This window comes from Chiloscyllium punctatum, chromosome 41 (genome assembly GCF_047496795.1).
Source record: "Chiloscyllium punctatum isolate Juve2018m chromosome 41, sChiPun1.3, whole genome shotgun sequence".
Lineage (NCBI taxonomy): Eukaryota > Metazoa > Chordata > Chondrichthyes > Orectolobiformes > Hemiscylliidae > Chiloscyllium > Chiloscyllium punctatum.
This window is the reverse complement of record NC_092779.1, coordinates 15136776-15162361: the sequence shown is the minus strand read 5'-3', so window position 1 is coordinate 15162361 and position 25586 is coordinate 15136776. Positions and strand designations below refer to the sequence as shown.

Sequence of the window (25586 nt, the reverse complement as noted above, 5' to 3'; positions counted from 1 at the left end):
TGCACCACACAAGTTCCAGGTAATGACCATCTCCAATCTCACCTTCACCCTCTTGACATTCAACAGTGTCACCATCACTGATTTCCCCCAAAATCAATAATCTGGAGATACCATTGACCAGAAACTCAACTGGACTCACCATATAAATGCAGTGGCTGCAAATCAGAGATTGGAATACTGCAGCGAGTAACTCACCTTCTGACTCTCCCAGAGCCTGTCCACTTACAAGGCACAAGTCAGGAGTGTGTTGGAATATTCCCCACTTGCCTGGTTGTGTGCAGCTCCAACAACATTCAAGAAGTTTGATACCATCCAGGACAAAGCAACTGCTTGTTTGGCAGTACTTCCACAAACATCCACTCCCTCCCCCACCGACACTCAGTAGCAACAGTGCGTACTATCTACAAGATGCGCCGCAGAAATTCGCCAAAGATCCTTAGACAATACCTTCCAAATCCACAACCGCTTCCATCTAGAAGGACAGCAAATACATGGGAACACTATCACCTTCAAGTTCCCCTCCAAGCCCCTCATCATCCTGCCATGGAAATATATCACCTTTTCTTCAGTGTCGCTGGGTCAAAATCCTGGAAATTCCGCCCTAACAGAATTGTGAGTCTGCCCACAGCCCATAGACTGCAGCAGTTCAAGAAGATGGCTCACCCCCACTTTCTCAAGGGGCAACTAGGGATGGGCAATGAACGCTGGCCCAGCCAGAAATCCACACCCCACAAGTGAATTTTAGAAAGTACTGTAACAGTTTATTAAAGAAACTATTGACTAAACATTTTTTTTTCCAAAGCTAGCTTATACTTTGGACAACAAAAAGGAGATTCCCAATTTAACTTTGGACACATCCAAAAATTTTCCACTGTAGTTACATATCACACTATCCCTTAAGCAGACACTTCAACCTTCAGAAACAAATCTAAAATTATCCTCTAACACGATTGCTTTTTTCCCATCTTCCCTTTTGCAACCAGGTCATTAATAAATCTAAATCTGCCTTCCACTATGAGAGTTACACTGTAGACCCCCTCCTTTGGCTCCCAGCTGGGCAAACCTTCTAGCCTCCTTTAAATCCTCAAACACTTAAGCTTCAAGCTGTGTGGGTATCCTCACCCACATAGAACACATTGAACATTAGAGTCAACATTTTCTCAGCTTCCACAACCAGGCCTAGGCGAAAGTGAGGATTGCAGATGCTCGAGATTAGGGCCAAGATCAGAGTGGTGCTGGAAAGGCACAGCAGGTCAGGCAGCAACTGAGAAGCAGGAAAATCGATGTTCCTTCATCATTCCTGATGAAGGGCTTTTGCCCGAAACGTCGATTTTCCTGCTCCTCAGATGCTACCAGACCTGCTTTCCCAGCACCACTCTAATTTTAAAGTGCAGGCCTAGCTGCTTCTATCCGTTAAGTGCTCGGCCTCTCCGATGGCTGCTGCCCACACAAGATGAAATTGGAAACTGCTCTGCCTGGTAAATTCATGCATGTATAGAGAAGCCTGTAACCTAATCTCACGAGTGGTCCCCTTTAATGTTTTCCCCCATTGCAGCAGGAAATATATTACCTTTATGCCCAAATTGAATTAGTTGTCTTTTATTCCCAAATCCTTTTCATTTTAGCAAATGTTAGGCCTCAGCACCTCTGTTTTTAACCTTGCTTCCTGTAACACGTCTCGGGCTATGGGAGACTCAGAGTCCTCTCCTGGTACGGTCTGAGTCTGTTGCTATTGTCATCAAGTGTAAATACTTTTCACTCTTTTCAGTAAATAAACATCCTAAGTCTCCCTTTAATCTCTAACAATCAAACCACACAGGTTTATTGTCAGAGACAGACTGCAGAACAGGCCACACTCCTTGCTTCGTTTACCCTCAACTTTAAGCGACTGTCCCAAAATATAATAATAATTTAAAGCAAAAGGTACACTCCAAAAGCAGAATAATCATAATAATTGGCAGCATTTTAACTCCTATCTTAATCTACTTATTCTTCATTGTTTTATCTGACAAATTCAATTGAAAGGGAAGGAGAAGGCAGCTTTTAACTTCCTAATGTGCTGGCTGTGAGAATATTGCAATGCAATTGGCTGTTTACCCTCCAAGCTGACATCACTGAATGTCTGGAAGATCCCTTTGATTTGGCTCCAGGTTTAAAGTGAATTGGAAATTCCAGAGCATGGCGATTGCTCAATCTTTGTGGGTAATTTCACCCAAGATCAACAGCAGGCATCACCATCTGCAGAACCCAGCCCTTCATCCACCTCTCCCTTTCTCTTTCTGTCATGTTGTGGCCTTGAAGACAGTTTCCAATTCAATGGAACATAAATGAGAGGTTGCGTTGTTTAAGTTAATTCCAAGAATTGTAGAGGAGGCTGCCCAGTGCTCTCAGTGCAGTTCCTTAGGTTATTCCGTCATCTGGAAATGGCGTGTGATCTTCGAGGACTAGAGAAATGACAGAAATATTACAAAAATGTTAGGGGCTGCACAGTGGCTCAGTACCCTTAGCCCTACTGCCTCACAGCACCAGGGGCCTGGGTTCGATTCCTGCCTCAGGCAACTGTCTGTGTGGAGTTTGCACATTCTCCCTGTGTCTGCGTGGGTTTTCTCTGGGTGCTCCGGTTTCCTCCCACCGTCCAAAGATGTTCAGATCAGGTGAATTGGCCATTCTAAATTACCCATAATGTTAAGTGCATTAGTCAGGAGCAAATATAGGGTAGGGGAGTGGGTCTGGGTGGGTTACTCTTCAGAGGATTGGTGCGGACTTGCTGGGCTGAAGGGCACTTTTCCATACTGTAAGGGATCTAATATAACCTAAATGTTGAGGAGGCTGCTCAGTGATCTCAGAGCAGTCTATTCTGTTGTCTGGAAATGGTGTGTGATCTTCAAGGATCAAAGGAATGATAGAAATATTACAGAAATGTTAGGGGCTGCACAGTGGCTTTGCACTGCTGCCTCACAGCACCAGGGACCTGGGTTCAATTCCTGCCTCAGGTGATTGTCTGTGTGAAGTTTGCACATTCGCCCTGTGTCTGCGTGGGTTTCCTCCTCCAGTCCAAAAATGTGCAGGTTAGGTGAATTGGCCATGCTAAATTGCCCATAGTGTTCAGATATGGGTTGGTTAGGTGCATTAGGCAGGGGTAAGTGTAGAGTAATAGGGTAAGGGAATGGGTCTGGGTGGGTTATGCTTTAGAGGGTCGGTGTGGACTTGTTGGGCCAAATGGCCTGTGCCCACACTGTAGGGATTCTATGACAAATGCAATGGAGAGAAGGATCAATTCAATAAGGACATAAAGGATTTCCAATATGGTCTTCATACTGTTGGACTGCTGACCTGTTGTCTAGTCTTTGATGACCCACAATTCCCTCCATTCACATGGGGAAGACCAAATTCATCACCTATTGCTTCGTTCACAACATTCACATCTTCTGTCCAATCAGCAGCAACTAAAGCTCACAAGCTCAACCAATCCTAAGGTCAGCTCCCAATCCATGAAAGTTGCTATTGCATAGACCTCTATATCATTGCCTACACTGAGATCAGGTAGGGGGAACTGTGTATGTTTTTATTTAGCCTATTTTTCTAATCAACCTGTTCAGAGATGTTCTTCTGAGGATACGTTGAGTAGTTTGTGCCTGTAATCATTGGAGTATAGCAGAATGAGAGGAGTCCTTATTGAAAGGTGGAAGATTCTGAGGAGACCTGTGAAGGTAAATGCTGAAAACTTGTCTCCCTTTGTGGGAAAGTCTAACGCCGGGGACATAATTTCATACTAAGGGGTTCCCCACTTAAAACACAGATAAAGAGGAATTTCTCCTCTCAGACCGTGGTAAATCCATGGTACTCTTTACCACAGAGGGTAGTTGAGGCTGGTTCGTTAAAGTATATTCAAGGCTGAGATAGACAGAATTTTATTTAACAAGGCAATTGAGGTTTATGGGTAAAAGTCAAGATTAGAGTGGTGCTGGAAAAGCACAGCAGGTCAGGAAGCATCTGAGGAGCAGGAAATTCGTTGTTTCGGGCAAAAGTCCTTCATATTTCGCCTAGTTTATGGGTAAAAGGCAGGCAAGTGGAGTTAAGGATTGTCAGATCAGCCATGATCTCACAGAATGGCAGACTAGCTATGAGGAGCTGAACGGCCAACTTCTGTTCCGAGGTCTTATGGCCTTATGGATAAGGAGGCAAGCGTACAGGATAAGAATTTCAGTTCTTGTGCAGTCGCTTTTCTGAGACAAGGATTCTGGTGAATTGGCCGGACATAAATACTGAGATTAACGATCTGTGAAGACAATGTCCAGCTTCTTAGACATCAAATAATCAAACTAATCTTTCACAACAGAATGCAGTTAACAATAATCCCTTGGTTCATCAGTTTCCATGACTCAAGCATTTAGTTAGCGCAACATGACTCAGATATTCTACTAAATCAACATTTGCATTTAATGGTTTCAAATTAACCTTTAGCCCATTCTAATTTATATAACTACGGAACAAATTCAATGTGGGATAAACCAGATAATTATTCAGGAATGGCCCCAGCATTGTCACATGATTCAGAGCTGTGCGAGCAGTAAATTTAAAATTTGGCTTGAAGGGCACGTGGAAAAATAGAATCCCCATAGTGTGGAAAGAGGCCACTCAGCCCATCGTGTCTGAACTGATGCTCTGAAGAGCATCCCATCCAGCAGATCCAGTGCCCCATAACCCTGCATTTTTCCCATGGCTAATCCATCTAACCTGCACATCTTTGGACTGTGGGAGGAAACCAGAGCACCTAGAGGGAACCCATGTATACACAAGGGTGGTGGCACAATGGCTCAGTGGTTAGCACTGCTGCCTCATCAGTGCTAGGGTCCTGGGTTCAATTCCACCCTCAGGTGAGTGTCTGTGTAGAGTTTGCACATTGCCCCTGTGTGGATTACCCATGGGAAATGCAGAGTTACAGGGGTGGGTGTGTGTGAGATGCTCTTTGGAGGTTTGGTATGGACTTGATGGGCTAAATGGCTTGTTTCCACAGTGTTGGGATTCTAACATGCAACCTCCACAACTATGCCATTTATTTATTCTAAAGCAGGTTTTGGCCATGGATATTTACACCATAGCTTTTCTGCACAGGTATTTCTGAAGATGGTGTCAGCTATGCTGTAACTACAGAGCTTACAGTATTTGGAAATGAAGACTTACTGGCTTCGACATGCTATTGGCCCAGTGATGTTACAGGATAATCAAAGGCAGTTCTCAGTCGGAACATCAGTATGTATTCTGGTCTAGATTGTAGCCTACAGCAAATCATTGAATTGCGCAGATTTTTTGAACAATGGCTCTGTTAACTGATTGGCTCATTATTGTAATAGCAAAGCAAGCAATCATGAACAATGCAACACATTCACATAATTTAGTTTACAGAATGAAAAGCAAACCACCGCAGCTGAATTTGTTTCTTAGTACCCAGCGCATCAAGTGAGGAACTTTCTCTACGTTAACTGAAAAATGTCATCTGAGCAAGATGACGACCACTCAGCCCACTGTTCATTAACACGTTACTGTTCAAACTGCTGAATTCATACTTATGAAGAGAAATCATTCTGATAATGGTTAAGTAAGTCTGACAACTCACTCACTCACAGTGTTTGGTGAACATGAAATTATGTGACAAAACATTAAGAGGTTGTGTTTTCTCCCAGCTTTTTTATACCTTCCACTCATCCCTTAATGTGAACATACGCCCTTCCACATCAAGAAGTACATGCTAAAATGCCAGGATAACATAGAGCTAAGAAAACGATTTGCCAGGTGGGGAATACATGTCAAAATGTGTGGTGCTGGAAAAGCACAGCCGGTTAGGCAGCATCCAAGGAGCAGGAGAGTTGACGTTTCCAGCATAAGCTCTTTATCAGGAATGATGACTCTTCATTCCTGATGATCGGCTTATGCTCGAAACGTCGATTTTCCTGCTCCTCAGATGCTGCCTGACCAGCTGTGTTTTTCCAGCACCACACTTTTTGACTTTGATCTCCAGCATTTGCAGCCCTCACTGTCTCCTAGATGGGGAATAATATTGATTTGATATGTTATTGTCACATGTACAGTGATACAGTAAAGAATATTGTTTTGCGTGCTAACCAGGCATCCCATTCCTTACATAAGTACATCAGGTTAATAGAACAGAATGCAGAATTTAGTGTTACAGCTACAGAGAAGGTACAGAGAAAGATCACCTCTAATATATGAAAGGTCATTCATAAGTCTGATAACAGTGGGGAAGAAGCTGTTCTTGAATTTGTTAGTACGTGTTTTCAAAATTTTGTATCTTGTGCCCAATGGAAGAGGGTAGGAGAGAGTATAATTGGGGTGGGAGGGGTCTTTGATTATGTTGGCTGCTTTTTCCCAGGGACAGACAAGCACGAGACTGGAGGAACACAGCAAGCCAGGCAGCATCAAGAGGTGAAAAAGTCAATGTTTCGGGCATAACATCTCCACCTCCTGATGCTGCCTGGCTTGCTGTGTTCTTCCAGCCTCCTGCCTGTCTCCTTTGGATTCCAGCATCTGGAGTTTCTTGTCGCTTTCCTGATGTGTAGACAGAGTTAATGGATAGAAAGCTGGTTTGTGGGGTGGACTGGGCTGCATGTTGTAACAATATTGAAGATTCTGAGTGTTCACTGTGATCAATAGTCCCCAACAGACCCTTGAGTGACAACCTCAGAGGCAGAAAGCTTTAGGAACTATAGACAGAATACTTCAGAGTTGGCGGGGCCAGGGAGACCCAGCATCATATTTGACTGACAACAACTAATTAAGAGGTTTCTGCCAGAGCTGCCAACTCTATTATAGATGGTCTAATCTGATTCAGAAGGCCAGCAGCTCAACTGCCTCAACAGTGCTGCCAAGAGCAGTGGCCGTTCATGGGACTGCACCTGGAGAATTAAAGCAGATATTTTTCTAATCAACCTGATCAGATATGATGTGGGATACTTCTGGAGCTCAGAGGCAAGCAGACAACCACAGCACGACAGCAGCCCTTGGGAGATAGTTAAGTGGGGCCTGGTGGTGGACGTTAGATGGTAAACATGTCACAGGCCGAGATCAACTGAGCCAGTGTCTTGTCATCACTGGGGACTCAACAGTGAGCCATAAGGTTCCAAAATGAAGGCCCCCCCCCCCCCCCCCACCTTCTCCAGAGCCTGCTACACCCCAGTAGACCCCCTGGGGATCACAGCTACTGGCAGAACACTAGCAGAATTAGGAAGAGGCTCTTAATTGGTGAGTTAAATAATTCAATCGGGCTCCAGCAGAGGGTAGGAAGCAGGTTTTCTGCCAACTTTCCCACAGGGGGCAAGGTGAGATGGTTGCTGGAAGACAACAGAAGACTACCCACTACCTTGCCATGCTGTTAGTAGTCTACCCATTGGAGGTATTCAGCCTGTCCTGAAATGCCCTGTAAAGGTTTAGCCTGTAAATCCAAAGACACAGTGCAGCACAGGCAATGACGGTCCCATCACGTGCCATACCTCAAATTACTGATAAAACTTGACCAATCCTGGAAGGAGAAAGGCAAAGCAATTTACTAAGCAAATGGTCAAAGGGGTAGACAGGGAGGCAACGAGAGACACAGAAATCTGGTGATAAGGAGTTAATTGTAACTGCAAATTCTCTCTCAACGCTGTAACTGTTGGCATAAAAGATGGGAAAACCATCAGGTAAAATCACACTGATAACCAAAGATGCACAGGAAATGTTCTGAACAATTACTGGCTCCTTGTATAAAGGAAGACATGAAGAAGATGGCTTTCTGAAACAAAACCACCAGAAAGTAAAGTCAAAGAGTGAAAGAGCGAGACAGTCAGATAGGAGTTAAATCAAGGGTTGCATGATGGGTATTGCTGAGACTGATGAGGGGAGATCTGGGAACAACCAGCAACCGTTATAACATAAAGAACAAAGACAATTAACAGCCCTGGAATAGGCCCTTTGGCCCTCTAAGCCTGAGCTGAAGCATAGTCATTAGGTCCTGGGGGAGGCATGTTATGGTGGACCAGGATGCCTGAGTTGAAATCCCACTTGCTCCAAGATGTATAACAATGTCTCTGACCAGGTTGATTTGGAACTATCTAGGCACTGGGGAGTTGATTGGACATGGGAAATGAGCTCATCTTTAACAGGGGTCACATACACATTCAGACGGTAAAAGATCTATCAGAAACACCTACATTTGGTGAAATTGGTTATCATGCAACTTGAAAAGACTATTTGTAGTCATGAGCCAGTACGCAGTTTGGAAAATGGAGACGTGAACCTATTGAAACATCGAAGATCCTATGGGAGCTTGACAGGCTAATTAAAGTCATCACCAACCCAATGGACCATGGGGCTGTTCTCCCATTGGACCGAAATGAGTGGAGGTGGTGAGTTTTACCCGAGGGTCACTGCGCCTCAGAGGAGGGGTGAGGTTGAGAAAGCGAGACAATAGACAATAGACAATAGGTGCAGGAGTAGGCCATTCAGCCCTTCGAGCCTACGCCGCCATTCATTATGATCATGGCTGATCATTCCTAATCAGTATCCTCTTCCTGCCTTATCTCCATAACCCTTGATTCCACTATCTTTGAGAGCTCTGTCCAACTCTTTCTTAACTGAATCCAGAGACTGGGCCTCCACTACCATCTGGGGCAGAGCATTCCACACAGCCACCACTCTCTGGGTGAAGAAGTTTCTCCTCATCTCTGTCCTAAATGGTCTACCCCGTATTTTTAAGTTGTGTCCTCTGGTTCGGCACTCCCCCATCAGCGGAAATATGTTTCCTCCTGCCAGAGTGTCCAATCCTTTCATAATCTTATATGTCTCAATCAGATCCCCTCTCAGTCTGTAAACTCAAAGATATACAAGCCCAGTCGCTTCAGTCTTTCAGTGTAAGGTAATCCCGCCATTCCAGGAATTGACCTCGTGAACCTACGCTGCACTCCCTCAATAGCCAGAATGTCTTTCCTCAAATTTGGAGACCAGAACTGCATACAGTACTCCAGGTGTGGTCTCACCAGGGCCCTGTACAGCTGCAGAAGCACCTCTTTGCTTCTATACTCAATTCCTCTTGTTATGAAGGCCAGCATGCTATTAGCTTTCTTCACTACCTGCTGTACCTGCATGCTTGCCTTCATTGACTGGTGTACAAGAACACCCAGGTCTCTCTGTACTGCCCCTTTACCTAAATTGATTCCATTGAGGTAGTAATCTGCCTTCCTGTTCTTGCCACCAAAATGGATAACCATACATTTATCCACATTAAACTGCATCTGCCATGCATCTGCCCAATCACCTAACTTGTCCAGGTCACCCTGTAATCTCCTAACATTCTCATCACATTTCACCCTGCCACCCAGCTTTGTATCATCAGCAAATTTGCTAATGTTATTGCTGATACCATCTTCTATATCATTAACATATATTGTAAAAAGCTGTGGTCCCAGCACGGATCCCTGCAGTACCCCACTGGTCACTGCCTGCCATTCCGAAATGGAGCCGTTTATCGCTACCCTTTGTTTCCTAACAGCCAACCAATTTTCAATCCAATCTAGTACTTTGCCCCTAATACCATGCGCCCTAATTTTACTCACTAACCTCCTATGTGGGACTTTATCAAAAGCTTTCTGAAAGTCCAGGTGCACTACATCTACTGGATCTCCCTTGTCCATCTTCAGAGTTACATCCTCAAAAAGTTCCAGAAGATTAGTCAAGCATGATTTCCTCTTCATAAATCCATGCTGACTCTGACCTATCCTGTTACTACTATCCAGATGTGTCGTAATTTCATCCTTTATAATAGACTCCAGCATCTTTCCCATCACTGAGGTCAGACTAACTGGTCTATAATTTCCTGCTTTCTCTCTCCCACCTTTCTTAAAAAGTGGTATAACATTAGCCACCCTCCAATCCTCAGGAACCGACCCCGAATCTATCGAACTCTGGAAAATAATCACCAACGCATCCAAGATTTCTCGAGCCACCTCCTTCAGTACCCTGGGATGTAGACCATCAGGCCCTGGGGACTTATCAACCTTCAGACCGAACAGTCTCTCCAACACCAATTCCTGGCAAATATAAATTCCCTTCAGTTCAGGTCCTTCAGCCACTGTTACCTCAGGGAGATTGCTTGTGTCTTCCCCAGTGAACACAGATCTGAAGTACCCATTTAATTCTTCTGCCATTTCTTTGTTCCCCGTAATATATTCCCCTGCTTCTGTCTTCAAGGGCCCAATTTTAGTTCTAACCATTTTTTTGCCTTGCACATACCTAAAAAAGCTTTTCCTATCCTCCTTTATATTATTGGCCAGTTTACCTTCGTACCTCATTTTTCCTCTGCGTATTTCCTTCTTAGTAATCATCTGTTGCTCTTTAAAAGCTTCCTCAGTTTTCCCACTTATCTTAGCAATGTTATACTTTTTCTGTTTTAACTTTATATGTTTCTTAACAGTAACCTCAGCCAATACAGGAATTAAATCCCAGATCAAGTGCCGTTCGGGCACTGGAGTGTGCCCAAATTCTGGGAATCTGTGAGGGGAGTTCAAACAGATGCCCATCCAGAGTCTGTGCCCACTCTTTGGACCCTCTGGCCAGATGCATGTATGAGGCTTTCAGGACCTTGTTCACACTGCAGTCAAGCTTTTGGAATGCTTTCAGTGTATGACAGGGTGCCTGGAGATGGGACACTTCCTCTGGACAAGTCTAGAACCAGGCGACATGATCTCAGGATAAAGGGCGGGCCATTTAAGACTGAGGTGAGAAGGAATGTCTTCACTCAGAGGGTGGTGAATGTTTTGGAATTCTCTAACCCAGAGACTCACGGAAGCTCAATCATTCAGGAGGGTCAAAGCAGGATCAATAGATTTCTGCAGACTCTCTGACTCTGTCCAGGGGCAGGAGATAGTGTGGGAAAATGGCATTGAGGTAAATGATCAACCATTATCCAATTGAATGGCGTGGCAGGCTCTATAAGTTGAATGGCCCCTTCCTGGTCCTGTTTTCCAATGCTCATCGCTAACATTAGGTGAGCAGCACAATGGTTGTCACCTCTTTTGGGATGCCAATGCGTCTGCTCTCTCAACATCTCCCCACCCCTCCCACCCCACCCACCCCCCTCAACAAAGCTAGTTCGGCGAGACTGCCACCCGAGTGTCTGCAGTTAGAGTAAGGCAGTGTCGGGCAACCACTTACAGTCTTCATAAAAGCAGCACCATCCATCCATTCATCCCTCCATGCCTTCCTCCATCTATCTGGCATCCATTCATCTATCCATTCCTCCATCCATCCATCCATCCCTCCATTCTCTAACCCTTCATCCATCCATTTCTCCATCCTTCTATTCTCCATCCCTCCATCCATCTATCCCTCCATCCATCCCTCCTCCATCCCTCCATCCATCCAACCATCTATCCCTCATCCCTCTATCCCTGCATCGATTTATCTATCTCTCCATCCATCCATCTAGCTGAACTCTCTGGAGTGAATTACTGTGTGGTTGTACCAGTGACAGGAAAGCCAGTGTGGGTTAAAACCTAGACAAGCTGTGAATTCAAGGGAATGATTTCTTTGCCATTAAATAAATCAACTTCCCACACTTGGCACTTCAGTCCACAGAGTATTTACACAGCAGGTTATTAGTCTGCATTGTTGGAATGTCATACATCTGAAAGTTGATTTAATAATTTCAAGGATCTTTACTGTAAGATTAAAGGACTGGTGAAGCAGGTACTCAGTGCTTATACAGGGAGATGTGTGTGATTATTCAGGTGAGTCACTTGTGCCTGAGTTGATAGCTCTCTTGACTCCGAATCCAAAGGTTGAACAATTAAAGTTACACCCCAGGATCTGAGTGAGGAAAAAACAAGGCTGATGCTCCTGTGCAATACAGAGGGAGTGCTGCACTGTTGGAGGCAATGTCTACACTCCAGTCCACCACTGTGACCTTGATTTTGAAGACCTCTATCCTGTCACCTCTCAACCTTCTCTTTTCCAAGGAAACCAGTCCTAGCTTCTCCAATATTGGCACGTAACTGAAGCTCCTTGGAACCATTCCAATGAACTGTAACATCAAGGGAAAACACCGCAGCAACAGACTATGATCTGAGTTCGATCAGGGCGTTCCAAACCCAGAAGAAACCAATCCCAAGGGGTCCTATCAGGATCAACACCAGTCCAGACTTGTGCTTTTGATGTCTATATATAACAGGGAGGTCCGAATGATATCAAATGAGCCCCATTTTCGCACATTTCTGAGGTAGCCTGCATTTAGAGTCTTAGCAGGCTCCCCAATTACAATGGTCAGAGTTGTGAACCCACAGGTAATGGGAAATCACTCCTTCTGTCCAACATTACAAACATAGCAACTAGCAACATGGATGGTTCTTTCAGCCTACTCCTCCATTCAATATGATCCTGGCTGATCATCCAACTCTTTGACCTATTCCTGCCTTCCCTTATATCCTTTGATCCCTTTAGCCCTAAGGACTATATCCTACTCCTTCTTGAATACAATGGAGGAGCAATTACTGCAGATGCTGGAATCTGTACTGAAAACACAAACAGCTGGAGATCACAGCGGGTTAGACAGCATCCATGGAGAGAGAGCAAGCTAATGTTTCGAGTTTCGATGACTCTTCATCAGAGCTCTGAGTCGTCTAGACTTGAAACCCTGTTCTGTGTGCAGTTTGCACGTTCTCCCTGTGTTTGCGTGGGTTTCCTCCGGGTGCTCCGATTTCCTCCCACAGCCCAAAGATGTGCAGGTTAGGGTGGGTTGGCCATGCTAACCTGCACATAGCATCCAGGAATGTGTAGGTTAGGTCCATTAGTCATGGGTAAATGTTGAGTAATGGGGGAATGGGTCTGGGTGGGTTACTCTTCGGAGGGCTGGTGTAGACTTGTTGGGTCAAATGGCCAGTTCCCACACTGTAGAGATTCTATTCTATGAATTCTATGATTTGGAGATGCCAGTGTTGGACTGGGGTGTACAAAGTTAAAAATCACACAACACTAGGTTATAGTCCAACAGGTTTAATTGGAAGCATTAGCTTTCGGAGCACTGTTGACAACCTCCTGATGAAGGAGCATCGCTGCGAAAGCTAGTGCTTCCAATTAAACCTGTTGGACTATAACCTGGTGTTGTGTAACTTTTAGCTATGAATTCTATGAAACATTAGCTTGTTCTGTCCCTGCAGGCTGAGAAGTGGCAGATTTCACACAGAGGGTGGTACATGTATGGAATGAGCTACCAGAGGAAGTGGTGGAGGCTGGTAAAATTGCGACATTTAAGAGGCATCTGGATGGGTTTATGAATAGGAAGGGTTTGGGGGGGATATGGGCCTAGTGCTGGCAGGTGGGACTAGATTGGGTTGGGATATCTGGTCGGCATGGACAAGTTGGACCAAAGGGTCTGTTTCCGCGCTGTACATCTCTATGACTCTAAGATGCTGCCTGACCCACTGTGAGTTCCAGCATTTTTTGTTTTCAATCTTTCTTGAAAACAATATTTTTACCTCGACTTACTTTCTGGTGCCGAGAATTCCACAGGCTCTGGGTGAAGACATTTCTCCTCATCTCATTCCGGAACGGCTTACTCTGGATCCTTCATCTGAAACCCTGATTCTTTTAACTCTCGCCCCTCCTTTTGTGTAGCGAGGGAGGGTATTGAGTGAGTGTAAAAGTGACAGCTCACCCACCTTTAATTGTCCTCCCAACATTGATCTGGACTCAGGCAAGCACTGCGTCTGTCAATCTCTTGAAAATTTCCATTGCGGCAGGATCTAAGTGTTAAATAGGAGGTGTTAATCTTTTTAGTCGGGGCTCATTCTTTCTAAACAAGTCTGCGCAGACCGAGAAAACAGTTTAACGAGTCGTACACTTCTGAATGAGTCTAAACAGACGTGACAGCGTTATCTGATCATTGAGCATTCTGTTGTCTGGTTTTCAGCTTCCAGGAAGGGTGGCCACATTTACTGGTACATGAGCTATTGTCAAATGAACAACAACATCCAGTTTAAGCTGATGGTTAAACATTCCGCAAAGAAACAAATCTCCAATTAAAAAGAAGATGCTGGCGATCAAAAATAAAAACAGAGAGAGTGCTGGAGAAACTCAGCAGGTCCTGGCAACACCAGTGGAGAGAGAAACAGAGTTAACATTTCGAGTCCCAGTATGACTTTTCTTTGGAACTTAATGTTCAACGTTTCAAAATAAATTTATGGGGAAGATGTCAAGTTAGTCGGTAACAGTGCTTTCCACACTAACATAATGCCCCTTTATTTGATAGCAAAAGAGCTTTTCTACAGATTGTTCCCTATGGTTTTTTGAAAAGTCACTAGGCATGAAGGTATTGACCAAAGTTGAATCTGACTCATTTACCACCCCTCATCCTGCCAGTCACCTTGTTTCTATTGTAAGGCAAAAGGACAATTGTATTCCCATGTTATCATACAATCCCTACAGTGTAGATAGAGGCCATTCAGCCCGTCAAGTCTGCAGTGACCCTCTGAAGAGCATCCACCCAGACCCATCACCCACCTTTACCATAGCTAATCCAACTAGCCGAGACATCCCTGGACACTATGGGCAATTTAGCCTGGCCAATTCACCTAACTTGTACATCTTTGGACTGTGGAGGGAGACTGGAGCACCGGGAGGAAACCCCACGCAGACACGGGGAGAATGTGTAAACTCCACACTGATAGTCACCCAAGGCTGGAATTGGACCAGGATCCCTAACCCTGTGATCAGCAGTGCTAACCGCTGAGCTACTATACCACGATAATCTGTCAGTGACAACATTTATGTCACAATTAAATTTTTTAGGAGAATTGTGGGGAAGGGAGGGAGTGGTGCAGGAAAAACACGGCAGGTCAGGCAGGATGCTGTCTGACCTGCTGTGCTTTTCCAGCGCCACTCTAATCTTGACTTTGATCTCCAGCATCTGCAGTCCTCAGTTTTGCCTAGGTATATGTTATAGTCTGCTCCTTACCTCTCCCAATAAGAAAACCACATGTTGGCGCATTTTCTTCCTTACTTACACATTTACAACTAGGTTGCACTACACTAATCACTGGGGCCTTTTGAATTCTCCCTGTAATTGTAGGTGTGGGGTCTACATCCATCCCAACAACCCCTGATCGTCAATAATCCAAGCTCGCGGAGTAGGAAGGAATTTTAAATTGTGCTTTGGCTAAAACAAAAGGACAAACGTCACTTCAATTCCACAACATGAGGCAAAACCCCAGCACTTTCTCAACGCTGTCCACTTCCTCTATATCTCGAAAAGATGTTGTCTATTCACTGTGGAATTTAGCACCGTCAGAGGCCACTCTCCTACAAGAAGAAATTAGATGCTAGAAGTTCAACAGCATCTGGAAAAGTCAACAAGGTTTCACTTGTTACCAGACTGTGACACTCTTTTGTCAGCCTTTATTTTCAAAGTATTAATAGATCTAAGATTTCTTTACTTCAGTCCTCTGCACATTAGCAACAGCTCCAGCTGTGAATATGGAAATCCCTGGGTCTGTGCAAGTACTGGATTACTGCCCTGAACTGCACAGAGCCAAAGTGTGTTCTGTTAAAGTTTGCTCCCTTAAATAAGCTGCTCCAAAATAGGAACCTTTGGAAATGGTCATAAAGAGCTATGATTAGCTTCAGCATCCTTTTCAGAAATCCTTTAACCCACAGGACGTGACATCAACAGAGCAAGCTTTGCTAGCGAGAGCTTGTTTATTTTACAGTGATGGGTTCAAACACACTGTTTTACACAGCATTGTATTTAGTTGTCACCAGCTTCCAAACACATGTTGGCTTTCCTGTAGCTGTTGGCGGCGTAAACAATAAAAGCCCAAACAGGTTTGCAGCAGCCAGTAACTGAGATTTTTAATTGAAAACTGGTACTTCTTAAATAAACCAAAAGCAGAGTACTGCTGGAGTTGCTGAGCTGAGGCCTGTATAATGTCTTCTCTGCTGTCTGTCTGTAACCTTAAGGTTTCCTCTTTGGTCGGCATGGAAGGGTTGGCCCAAAGGGTCTGTTTCCATACTGTATATCTCTATGATTGTATGACAGGAAAGGAACGGTGATATATTTCCATGCCAGTGTGGGGAGGGACTTGGAGGGGAACTTGCAGGTGGTGTTCCCATGTATCTACTGTCCTAGTTCTTCCAGAGGGAAGTGGTCTTGGCTTTTGATTAGATTAGATTAGATTACTTACAGTGTGGAAACAGGCCCTTCGGCCCAACAAGTCCATACCGCCCCGCCGAAGCGCAACCCACCCATACCCCTATATTTACCCCTTACCTAACACTACGGGCAATTTAGCATGGCCAATTCACCTGATCTGCACATCTTTGGACTGTGGGAGGAAATCGGAGCACCCAGAGGAAACCCACGCAGACACTGGGAGGACGTGCAAACTCCACACAGTCAGTCGCCTGAGGCGGGAATTGAACCCGGGTCTCTGGCGCTGTGAGGCAGCAGTGCTAACCACTGTGCCACCGTGCCACCCCAAACTTTGGAAGGTGCTGCCTAAGGAGTCCTGGGGAATTTCTGCAGTGCATCTTGTAGATGGTACACACTGCTGCTACTGAGCACCAGTGGTGGAGGAAGTGGATGAAAGAATGAGACTGATGCCATCTTTTGAATCAAATGTCAAGTCGAAGTCCCACCTGTACTCACATGCTGATGGCAAAGAACCCTTGAATGAGCAGGTGTTTCTCCCCAACCCCTCACCAAGGTCACCTAGGCAATAGTTATCCCTCTGCCAACATCACAAATGGAGAACATCTGGTTATTATCTCATGGCCATTTGTGGGTGCTTGCTTTGTAGAAATTGGCTGCTGCCCATCCTACTGCTGCCCTAGAACAGTGACCGTAAGCTTCAAAAGAACTCGTTAGCCTTGGGTTGTTCTGTGGCTGTGAAGGATGCTACAGAAATGCAAGTTTCCCTTTCAGTAAATGACAGCGCAAGGAATCCGATCGTTATCAGTTGACAATGCCAGGTGAAAGGATTTGCCTTTATACAGTGCATTTCTTTGTCCAAGTGCCTTACGACCTTAGAAGTCTTCTTTCAGTGCAGTCACTGTTCTAATGCAGGAAATGCTGCAAATCAATTTGCGCACAGCTAGCTCCCCAAAGAGCAAAGTTAGAATGAAGGGTTAACAGAAAGCACTGCTGTGTTCCTCTTCAATTTAATGGTCACAGGTCGCTTCCATCCACATGAGATGCCAGACACATCTCATCTGGTTTAATGCCCCATCTGACAGGTATTACCCCCCGACAGTGCAGCAACCCTCCCATGACTGCGCTGGATTGAATTCTAAGCCTGAGACTCTGGGGTGGGGTCAGGAACCTACTACATCCTGACTTGGCGCTGAGTGTGTAACCTGTGGGGTCACATTAATTTAACAAATGAGGAATAATGTCCATCCACAATTGTCACTAAAAGGGTACATTTTCTCAAGTTATCAATATTTCCGAATCTTCCTTTAAATAAAGAAACAAACTTAGATCAAGCCTTTAGAGACTAAAGAGCAATGCTTAACTCAGTACAACTTCAGCTTGCTTGTAGAACCCTGCCTGCATTAAACGCACAGGGAGCAGGCAGTGAGAATGTAGCCAGCTATTTACCCTACTGTATAAATAGAACACTTACTTTATCTAAAGGTCCAAAAGCAGCAGTACTCAATTCTTGACACCGTAGGTGACCCTCCCTGTTTGAAAAAAACAAATTAAACTCCCAGCAAATACCAGCAATTAAAGACTGCACCTTCTGGATTAAAACATTTTCAGATAATTAGGTTTTAAAGTTCCAACTGCTACACTTAGTTGCTTTTGCAACTAACTGCAAGAATAGGTTACGACAAATCAAACTAAAATCTAGAATCTGCAGCAATATCTTATCTAGCCTCTTGACAGTAATTAAATATGTAACGCATTTGCAAGATGTCAAAGCTAATGTGTAAATACGTGACCAGGAGATGCGAGGGGGCAGACATGAATGATCACTGCAAACCATGTACCTTTAACAGCACCCTCCTAACCCCTGGCTTACAAAGTCTTGAAGGACAAGGGCAGCAGTTGCATGGGAACACTACCACCTTTTCATTTTCAATTCCATTCCAAGCCACACATCATCCTGTCTTCGAACTATATCATTTTCCCTTGTTTGTCGCCGAGTCAAACTCCATCCCTCCCTAATGGTATTGCGTGTGTACATGAAGCAAATAAAGAGTCAAGAGTCAAGACAGAGTCAGTAGTAGCTGTATTTGTCATTTCTACCATGTACAAGCGATACAGTAAAAACAAGACAGCGTTCCTCCAGGACCAAGGTGCGACATGGACAATACAAACCACACAGGGCAGCATAAAGGGGCGGCACGGTGGTTCAGTGGTTAGTACTGCTGCCTCACAGCACCAGGGTCCCAGGTTTGATTCCCACTTTGGGTGACTGTCTGTATGGAGTTTGCACCTTCTTCCTGTGTCTGCGTGGGTTTCCTCTAGGTGCTCTGGTTTCCTCTCACAGTCCAAAGACGTGCAGGTCAGATGAATTGGTCATGCTAAAATGCCCCATAGTGTTAGGTGCATTAGTCAGAGGGAAATGGGTCTGAGTGGGTTACTCTTCGGAGGGTCTGTGTGGACTGAAGGGCCTGTTTCCACACTGTGGGAACCTAATCTGAAGTGCAAGACAGCACAATATTTCCTGACATGTTAAGAGAATAGGCATAGTGGTGGACAAATTACAGTGTAGTAAACTGCAGCCTTTTTTAAAATAAATATTTTTATTGAAAAGCTTTTTAAAAATCTTTTACAAAACATTTATATATAAAGAAAAAAAACAAATCAAAACAGAAAAATAGTACAAAGAACAAGGCCATAACATAGTACCATTGTTAATAGCTGAAAATGTGTTGCTGGAAAAGCGCAGCAGGTCAGGCAGCATCCAAGGAGCAGGAGAATCGACATTTCGGGCATGAGCCCTTCTTCAGGAATCATGCCTGAAATGTTGATTCTCCTGCTCCTTGGATGCTGCCTGACCTGCTGCGCTTTTCCAGCAACACATTTTCAGCTCTGATCTCCAGCATCTGCAGTCCTCACTTTCCCCCCTACCATTGTTACTAAACAACCCACTATTCTGCCAAAGCAAACCTATCTACTTAACTAAAACTAAGCTACAAACATATTGAATAAATACTAGCTTAAATTACATTCAAGTTACTTAAATTAAATAATGTCTTACTACTTTATTCCATCTTACTCATCACACTTCCATAAGCAGTAGCGGTTTAAGAAGGCAGCTTACTACACAACCTCCTCATGGGCAATTAGGATGGTCAAGGAATGATGGCTTTGTCAGCAATGCCCACACCCCCGAAAGTGGTTTTTTATATAATTCCAGGACGTACCTGGGTGACACATAGTGATGCAACTCCTCAGTTGGCAAGTCCGTGCCAACTATGACAAAGGTAAGGGTGTGGTTTCAAGTCTCACTTTGACTCCAGCACCAAAATCTCGGCTCCTTCACTCTGAAGGAATGCTGTAGTGTTAAAAGGTGTGTCTCTCAAACTGAGATGTTAAACTGAGGTCCCATCAATCCTCTCGGGTGGATGTTAAATAAGAACTTCATTGCATACCTTGAAGTCAAAATATCCTTTAACCAATATTTGCACCACAAACAATATTGCAAATAAGAAATTTGCAGGAGCCTGCTGTGTGCAAATTGATTAATTGACTGATTGATTGATTTATTGTTGTCATATGTACCGAGATACAGTGAAAACTGATGTTTTGCTTGCTATACAGGCCAATCGCATCAGGGTAGCAGAACAGAGTGCAGAACATAGAAAAAATTAGTTACCATGATTACTACTTTACAACAGTGACTACACTTCAAAAGTACTTCCTTAGCTATAGAGTGTCTCAAGACATTGTGTAAAAGGCACTATCGAAATGCAAGTCCTTTTATTAGTTGTACATTATAGTTCTACATGGGCTGATTATTAGAGTCATAGAGTTATAGAGAAGTACAGCACGGTAACAGACCCTTTGGTCCAACTCATCCATGCCAATCAAATATCCTAAATAAATCTATTCCCATTGCCAGCATCTCCCTCTAAACCCTGTAAAAACTGAAATAACTGCAGCTGCTGTAAATCAGAAACATAAATAGAAGTTGCTGGAAAATCTCAAATAGGTCTGACAGCATCTGTGAAGAGAAATCAGAATTAACCTTTCAGGAACGAGTTCTAAGGAAGGGTTATTGCGGCCGAAACGTTAACTCTAAATTCTCTTCACAGATGTTACCAGACCTGCTGAGCATTTCCAGCAGCTTCTGTTTTTGTTCCCTCTAAATTCTTCCTATTCATATATCCATCCAGATGCCTTTTAAATGCTGTAATTGTACCAGCCTCCACCACTTCCTTTAGCAGCTCATTCCATACACACACCACCCTCTGTGTGAAAACGTTGCCCCTTAGGCCCCTTTTAAATCTTTCCCCTCTCATCATCAACCTAGGCCCTCTAGTTTTGGACTGCCCTACCATGGGAAAAAGACCCTGGCTATTTACCCTATCTAGGCCCCTCATGTTTTGTAAACCCTTATAAGATTACCCCTCAGCCTCCGACGCTCCAGGGAAAACAGGCCCAGCCTATTCAGCCTCTCCCTGTAACTCAAACCCTCCAACCCTGGCAACATCCTTGTAAATCTTTTCTGAACCCTTTCAAGTTTCACAACATATTTCCATTTTCTGATATTACAGTGAGCAAAATATATAGTAAAATTGTGTATAATTTTCAAATAAAATTGGACATGCACACAGAAAGTTATTGTTTACAATTGTATAGCTTCCCTACACTGAGAAGTGATTTGAATTGAATTCTTGAAATACCTGATTTGACTTCGTCTTCTGATGAACTTGACTTTCCTGTGAATATTCTTTCTGCTTCACTGCCTTCAACTGATACTGCAAGGTGCACAATTAGGGTCAATTCCAGAAAAATTGCTTCTATTTCTGGCCACTTCTTTTATACTGCATTTAAATGTTTATTAGATAAGTGGTTATAGTGAAAGCTAAGCAAACCTCACCATAAGAGGCGTGATCAATCACTTTAATTCGTTCCCCGTCAGTAGTGATCACCGTTTAAGCAGATTTGTTTGGAGTATCAAATATTACTAAATATTTCAAAGACAGATCTAGTCTACTTGTGATTCTGTCAAAAGAGAGATCAACCTGTGTAATTATTTGCCTTTTAAGTGATATTCTATTACTGCTTCCTTCATTTACGTTAATGCAACAGCATCTTTGGAGGAAAGAAACAGAGCTAATGTTTCAAATTCAGAATAACGCTGCTCCAAAACTCATTGCAATCAAAGCATTAACTCTGTTTCTCTCTCCATAGATGTTGCCAGACCTGCTGATTTTCTCCAGCATTTTCTGTCTTTACTTCACAACTCCAGCATCCCCAGTATTTGGCAATTCTAGCATCCAACCAACTTGATTTCTGTTTGAGTGCAGCTTACAAACTTCCAGGCAGAGTCACAGCATTGTATGCAGCTATACGGAATCCTTAAAGGTGAACTCTCTTAAAGGTAAGGTACATATATACCAAGGCCTAGGCTGGACTGATTCACGTCGAATACTGGCACAATGCTGGGTTCCCCAAAATGACTGACAGCAAGAAATCAAGGATCAATTTGCACATGAAGGGCCATTCAGCCCTTCTTTATTATGAACAGTGATAGAAGGGAAGAGCCCTCTGATGCATTCAACATGTCCTGCACAATTCTGAAACCTTCTGCATCCCAATTGATCCACTTTTCATACCACCCAGAACCATGTGATGCCTTGTGAAGGTGATAAAAAGACAAAAGTCCAGTCTACAAAGCCTCTGGAACATTCTATTCTGACTCCTCATGGTAAAGGAGATTGCTGCAGGAGATTATTGAATAAACTGTTAAATCTGACTGTGATCTTTTTAGATTAGATTACAGTGTGGAAACAGGCCCTTCGGCCCAACAAGTCCACACCGACCCGCCGAAGTGCAACCCACCCATACTCCTACATTTACCCCTTACCTAACACTACAGGCAATTTAGCATGGCCAATTCACCTGGCCTGCACATCTTTGGACTGTGGGAGGAAACCCACACAGACACGGGGAGAATGTGCAAACTCCACACAGTCAGTCGCCTGAGGCGGGAATTGAACCCAGGTCTCCGGCGCTGTGAGGCAGCAGTGCTAACCACTGTGCCACCCAGATCTAAAATGTTAATGACACCGTATACATAATCACAGGAAATGATGTAATGATGTAATATCACATGAACTTCCTCACTCTTCGATCATGATGCTGCCATATTAACATGTTGGTTTTCTTTATTTGTTCATGGGATGTGGGCATTACTGGCTGGCACAGTGTTTGTTGCCCAGATCAAAATGACCCTTGAACTTGCTCAGGCCATTTCAGAGTGCAGTTAAGATTCACATCACAATGGGTCTGGAGATACATGCAGGCCAGAGCAGGTAAAGACCAGGTAGTATAGTGGCTCAGTGGTTAGCACTGCTGCCTCACAATGCCAGGGACCCAGGTTCGATTCAAGCCTCGGGCAACTGTCTGTGTGGAGTTGTAGTTTAGGGTGAATTGGCCATGCTAAATTGCTCCATAGTGTGCAGGTTAGGGTGAATTGGCTGTGCTAAATTGCCCACAGTGATCACGGATGTGCAGATTAGGTGCATTAGTCAGGGGTAAATATAGGGTAGAGGAATGGGTCTGGGTGGGACACTCTTCAGAGGGTCAATTGGACTTGTTGGGCTGAAGGCCCTGTTTCCACACTGTAGGGATTCTTCCAAGATACCAGATGCTCAGTCCCTAAAGGTCATTAATGAACTAGATGGATCACATGGGAGTGAATAATGGTCAGACAGTCATAGTTTTTTTTTATTGAACTCAAATTTCCACATCTGCCATACTGGGATTTGAACCTATGCCCCTCGAACAACAGAAACAGATTCTGGATTACTAGTCTAATAATGCTACCACTACACCACCACCGTCCCAAATAACATTGATGTCTTTCAACCTCAACATACTCTGTCAATATTCTTTAGGAGCACAATGAGTCCAGAAGTATTATAGGGGCTTCTGTGGACCCGCAGTCCTCGTCTTTCATAGGGAAGGGATCTCCAGGGCAGCCTGAAGCATTCCCAGCTCTCGCTTGAAGGAATTCGGTGAACTGACGCCCGGCACACAATCCAGCAGCCTGGCCCCAAGGTTGTTGGAAATGAACCATCCCCTGGTGCGAAGCCAAATCTGGCCTGAAGCAGATTAACGCTGTGAGCTCAGGTCACCCCTCACCTTTTGCAAAACAAACTGGGTCCATTCATCCCATTATAAATCCCGACCTCACCTCCTCCACTCTTAATCTACATTTCTCCAAAGTTAGAGTCCCCACATTTCAGAACGTCTGATAACTGAGTGTTGCAAACTGCAAACAGAGAATTGTTCCTTTTTTGTACCTAATGTAAATTCTTCATATCACACGAGGGAGAAGAACTGGATGTTATTCTAACTGAGCCATTTAGTAATTAGTTTGTTCCTCCCAATACATGTTCTGTTCCAGTAGGACTTTTTTCCAAAATACAAGAAAGGGTGCTGTAATGCTATAAACCTGTTTCGTATTATCATTTATCCCCTTCCTCTCAACCACTTAACCAGCTGATTACTAAAGATTGGTATGATCTCTGTTTTGATGCTGTGTAAATCTGCCTATCTTCATTTGTCTCTCTCTTAACAATACCTTTTCATTCTACACTTCACAATCACTGTTTCTCTCGACTCTGTCACAGAATCCCTGCAGAATGGGAAGAGGCCATTCGGCCCATCAAAGAGCATCCCACCCAGACCCAGCAACACAATCTATCCCTGTAACCCTGCGTTTCCCATGGCTAACCCACTTGGCCTACACCTTCCTGGACACTATGAGGGAATTTAGCACTGCCAATCCACCCAACCTGCACATCTTTGGACCGCGGGAGGAAACCCGCGCAGATACAGGGAGAATGTGCAACACTCCACACAGTCAGCCATGGCTGGAGTTGAATCCAGGTCCCTGGAACTGTGAGGCAGCAGTGCTAACCACTGAGCCACCATGCCACACTCAGGTTCCTTCAGAATCTTGACCAGCTCTATCGAATCACTCTGTAATCTTCTCTGCTTCAACAAAGCAAGGTGGTCAGTCGGTCAAGTTGATAAACCCCTGGGGAAAACAGAACATCTGGGCGATTAGCATTGGTACACACAGGACTATACATGAAGCAAACAGAGGCAGTGCAAGCAAAATGGGTCAAATAGCCTCCTGTGCACTGTAATACTTCTGCAAATCCTGTGAGATCATGCTGGGTCACAATAAATCACTGGTTAGATCTGACAGTTTGAAAAGATTGTGGGCGGCTTAGAAAGTGCATTTTAGGGATCCCCAGTTGCTCTGGCAACAGAGATTTTTACAAGCGTGGTGTGACCTGGTGCTATGGATAGCGATGGCAGGGCTCCAATAATCAGGACTGACCGGGGATTTCTCCCAATCTCATTGCTGCACGTTAGAAGCATTTGCAGGTTGTCTCTCACCGTGATGAACACAGTCTCCTTGGCTGTCAAATCCTAGGGTGAGACTCAAACTCAGAGCCTCTCATTCAGAAGATCTTCTTCTTTGAAAAGGACACTGAAAAGGTTTGACCAAATCTTACCAGCTTTGAGGAACATCAGTCAGAGAGAGAAACAGAAAAGATTTGAACTATTCTCCTTCGAACAGAGACGATTTTGAGGTGACCAATTTTGAGACAGTGAGAGGGTATAATAGAGAAAAATGATTCCTGTTTGCAAATCGATATGCACTTGGATCCATAAGAACATAAGGCCATCTGGCCCTTCGAGCCTGCTCTGCGAGTCAATGGGATCATGGCTGATCTTTTCGTGGACTCAGCTCCACTTAATCACCTTGTCACCGTCACCCTTAATTCCTTACTGTTCAAAAGTCTATCTTTGCCTTAGAATATCCAACGAGGAAGCCTCAACCGCTTCAGTGGGCAGGGAATTCACAGATTCACAACCCTTTGGGTGAAAAAGTTCCTCCTCAACTCAGTCCTAAATCTGTACCCCTTTAATTTGGGGCAATGCCCTCTAATTCTAGTTTCACCTACCAGTGGAAACCAGCTCCCTGCTTCTACCTTATCTATTCTCTTCATACTTTGATATGTTTTTATAAGATCCCCCCCATTCTTCTGAATTCCAATGAGTATCGTCCCAGTCACTCAGTCTCTCCTCATAAGCCAACCCTCTCAACTCTGGAATCAACTTAGTGAACCTCCTCTGCTCCCCCCTCCAGGGCCAGTACATCCTTTCACAAGTAAGGAGACCAAAACTGCACAAGGTACTCCTGGTGTGGCCTCACCAGCACCCTGTACAGTTGCAACATAACCTCCCTGCTTTTAAACTCCATCTCTCCAGCAATGAAAGACAATATTCCACTTGCCTTTTTAATTACTTGCTGCACTTGCAAACCAAGATTTTGTGATTCTTG

General features: G+C 44.3%; 1 long non-coding RNA gene across 3 annotated transcripts in view; it reads right to left on the bottom strand.

Moving 5' to 3' along the window:
* Nucleotides 1-1304: 1304 nt before the first annotated feature.
* LOC140464868 (uncharacterized) overlaps nucleotides 1305-25586 on the bottom strand; it is a 60602-nt gene continuing 36320 nt past the window's right edge. The window contains exons 2-4 of one of the 3 annotated variants that reach the window (XR_011954998.1): nucleotides 17667-17724; nucleotides 13534-13790; nucleotides 1305-2444 (exon numbers count right to left, since the gene is read on the bottom strand). This is a non-coding gene — a long non-coding RNA (uncharacterized lncRNA). The remainder of the gene's footprint in view (nucleotides 2445-13533; nucleotides 13791-17666; nucleotides 17725-25586) is intronic. The other 2 variants (XR_011954999.1, XR_011955000.1) reach the window with 2 other exon arrangements.